Below are 4,094 nucleotides of genomic sequence, written 5' to 3'. Positions count from 1 at the left end.
CTCAGTATCAAATATATCTGTAAGAGCATTTGTTCATCCCAATTCCAGTTTGAAGATAAAAATGTCGAAAAATATATAAAATGATGTTTCTTGTGCAACATCAAATGCCTAATCTTAGATTTACTCATTGCATTTTGCATTGGTCAAATATTAAGTGTGTAATTGATTCAGACCACATTTAAGTGAAACCGAACCATATAAATGGAAATAGAAAAAAAGCATTAGAAATCAAATTGCATTAACAGAGACTCACTTTGTGGTCTCATGTTAGTTTCCTCACCTTAAGTGGCATAGATTGATGTGATGGTAAAATATCTGGACAAATCAAACCAAAGAGTAAGATTGTCATTTCCCTCTTCTGTTGTCACTGCTAAGTATGATGCATTTAGAATGTATGAGCAAAGACTGGTTAGTTCCAAGTCAGGATTATTCGTCCAGGTAAGATGAAAAGTCTTCCTAAAAACTTCTACATTTTAAACAAATCCAGCAAAGCATATTGATCAATAACAAAGCAGAGACAGAGTTCATATTCCTTGCACTTGTCTGATAGACTTGCAATACTTACCACTGCAGAGTAAACACTGAATCATCACCATGTCAAGAAAAATATGGCAGTTAAAACTATAGATTGGCATTGGCATTCTTCCAAACTCTGTTAAAGAAACAAAAACTTCCGTTGATTTTTCAGGATATTTGCTGTTGTGTTGAAATTAACTTTACATCATTTATCATCAAATTAAATATCAATATTGACTAGGAGACTAAAATGATCTTTTTTAGTCTGCTTTGTCAATCTTGCATTAAATGATTGGGCAAAGTGTTGTTTCTGATTGCATTGGTGGCTAAACATCTTGTCAAAGTTTGAGATGAGGTCCATTCAAGGGAAACTATTGATGTTTTGTTAATAATTAAATGATGCAGTTAGAGTGGCATTGGCAAATATTATTTCTATGGTGATTATTGTCTCCCACCCCCTTATTGTGAATAACCGTTTCACAAATGATATCGGATATGTTCCTTACGTCGTAACTACAATCCCCTTCCCTTTCATGAATGTGACCTACCGAATTAGACTATTTACCGGATTTGTAATCGCATAAGCAACACGACGGGTGCCACATGTGGAGCAGGATTTGCTTACCCTTCCGGAGCACCTGAGATCACCCCTAGTTTTTGGTGGGGTTCGTGTTGTTTATTTTTTAGTTTTCTATGTTGTATCATGTGTACTATTGTTTTTCTGTTTGTCTTTTTCATTTTTAGCCATGGCGTTGTCAGTTTGTTTTAGATTTATGAGTTTGACTGTCCCTTTGGTATCTTTCGTCCCTCTCTTATCCATGGTCTATATCAAGTTGACGATTAGATCAGTAACTATTGAACACTTAAGATGAGTAAGTTATATTAGGTATGCAGTTGTACAAGTAATATTGCATGGCAATTCATAGTCCCCTACAGGTTAAATATTCATTGTAATGGAACAAAATTCTAACTTGATCTAGAACTTGTCATTGTGTTAACTACATAAAATAACAAACACACCTACCACTTAATTCTTCAAACAATATACTAAAGAAAAGGAAAATAAATGGGGAATGTGTCCATAGGGACACAGATGATGCCCCCGCTAGCATATAACTATATATACATTTCATTGAATTTAGTTCAGACAAACTTAAGTTAAGACAACAGAAACGAAAAACTGCAGCTTTTTTTTATTTGTAAAGGGGCATAACTCTAGAATGATAATCAAAGTGCTTGTAAGCACTGAATGGTAGATTGCTTTAATTTATCAGTTGGTAGTAAAATTGAATATGGCATTGTATAAAGCATTGGTTTTAGTTGATTCAACTACCATTCTGGACAAAGAAAAATAACTCCAATTTTCAAAGAAGATTTTAGAAAGCATTAATTGTAGTTGATTCAACTATAATCATGAACAAAGGAAGATAACTCCAATTTAAAAAAAATAATACTTAATTGATATTTTTGAATATTTTTAGCATTTTTCCATTTGAAAAGGGCATAACTCTAGAACATTAAAAGTGACGGCACCAAAATTCAAATTTGATCTGTATATTGTAGTAATAAGCATTGTGTATAAGTTGGAGAACGGAAACCAACTTTGGGACGTATGTACAGAGGGACAAGGGTAAAACTAAATGCCCCCTCCCCTACAGCGGGGGCATAAAAATCCATTGAAATGATACTTGCAAATGCCAATAAATTTTCTTACCAAGTGTCATTGACTAAACATTACCAGTTCATCTTAAACTGTTGTAGTCACAAACTAATACATGTAAATAAAGCAAAAGTTTCAAAGTCGATAGACCATGACTGAGGTGGCGGAGCAAAATATTCTCCATGGAAAAGAGATATGCCAATGCTTATACACCTGCATACCATTTAACATTGGCCTACCACTAATGGTTCCCCTTGAACTGACTTAAGCACAAACTAATACATGTAAAATAAGCAAAAGTTTCAAAGTCAATAGACTAATGACTGAGAGGACAGGGCCAAATATTCACAATGGAAATGAGATGTGCCAATGCTTATACAACTACATACCAAATATGATTGATCTACCACTTGTGGTTCACCATAAACTAGACCTAATCACAAACTAATACATTGTTGAAGCTGCCAAAGCCAGAAACAGAATACCTATGTCTGGCTTTTTATTTCGTCAAGGCGAGACAAAATTTGAAATATAAACAAAATACAAAAACTTGTTCATGTTTTTTAATATGAGAAATTATTGTAAAAACAATAATTATCATGATTGCATACAAAAGGTAACAATATAATTATTCTTTGATAAATTCATAATAACCCTAAAGCATAGACAATGCTGTAAATTTAGAAATTATGATGTGTATTTATTTTTTTGTGAATTTGTCATTTTAGACTAAAATGCAATTTTTATTTCAGAAAAATCCTATTTGATTCATATAATTTTTTTTATAAAATGCTAGTTTGTATATTGCAAGTATCAGCCGGTCGCATTTTTCAATATACTGTGGATTCATTTATTTTCATGGGTATCAATTTTCGTGGATTGAGAGAAACTTGCATTTTCATGGGTATTTGATTTTGTGGTTTTAGTAATCGCTGCATAAATATCCTATAGAAAATGTGTAATTCGTTGAACATTTTAATTCGTGGTTCACCATTATGCACGAAAACCACGAAAATTTGTATCCAACAAATAATAATGAATCCACAGTATAAATATAACATTGCAATAATTTCAGAATTTACAGTATATTAGGGCTTGTCACCAATATAGAAAAAAAATTCTAGGCACAATGACACTGATCATATTTATTGTTCAAATGATAAACCTTCAACCTTTATTAAAGAATCTTTTTTTAAATACAATTCTGTTTTTATTTGCAAGATAGCAACCAAGGGAAAGGAATGTACACCTGTTATCTATATTGCATAGGTGCAATAAAATTCAAGAATATGAAAAATTGACATAGTCATATTGTGAAGAGCACTAAAATAAGACAAGCAACAAACTTAAAAATAAAACAGAAAATTTAACATATATAAGACAAAATAAACATAAAATATGTTTTGTAAAATTTTCATACAGAAAAAAATTAGTAAGAGATATACTGATCTCAAATACTGATGTTTGAGTGACTCACTTTCATTTAATTTGTTAGTACCAATTTTTCATGTTTATATGGATTAAGAAAAATTTGTACTTTTGTGGATATAAAATTTCATGGTTTTGCAATCTATAGTCTGTATAGAAAATGTGTTATTTATTGAACATTAAAATGTGGTTTGCCTTTACCAACAAAAGCCATGAAAATTGATATCCCACAAATAATAATAAATCCAAAGTACTGCCTAGCTGAATTAAAAAGTATAAGCAGAAACAGCACCAAATTTTAAGACTTTTAGGGGTATAAGTGGGGGGGGGGGGGGGGGGGGGGGCAATACCTTTTAATGTTAACCTGTTTTTGCCCTTTTCAAGGTGTTGTTAACTGTTATCTGAGATAAAATTAAGCTGTTAACTGTTTTTTTATCCACTTTGTTTACTGTTATCATCATTTTTGCATTTTTGTTAACTGTTTTTGCCA

At 31.8% G+C, this 4,094-nt stretch overlaps 1 protein-coding gene across 1 annotated transcript in view; it reads right to left on the bottom strand.

Annotated features, from left to right (window-relative positions):
* Positions 1-2,724: 2,724 nt before the first annotated feature.
* The window catches only part of LOC139501459 (receptor-interacting serine/threonine-protein kinase 1-like), a gene marked incomplete in the record, with an annotated part of 10,271 nt that continues 8,901 nt past the window's right edge, over positions 2,725-4,094 (bottom strand). Inside the window, 1 exon segment of the mRNA XM_071290532.1 lies at positions 2,725-4,094.

This window comes from Mytilus edulis, chromosome 13, assembly GCF_963676685.1.
Source record: "Mytilus edulis chromosome 13, xbMytEdul2.2, whole genome shotgun sequence".
Taxonomy (NCBI): domain Eukaryota; kingdom Metazoa; phylum Mollusca; class Bivalvia; order Mytilida; family Mytilidae; genus Mytilus; species Mytilus edulis.
This window is presented reverse-complemented; position numbering and strand designations above follow the sequence as displayed.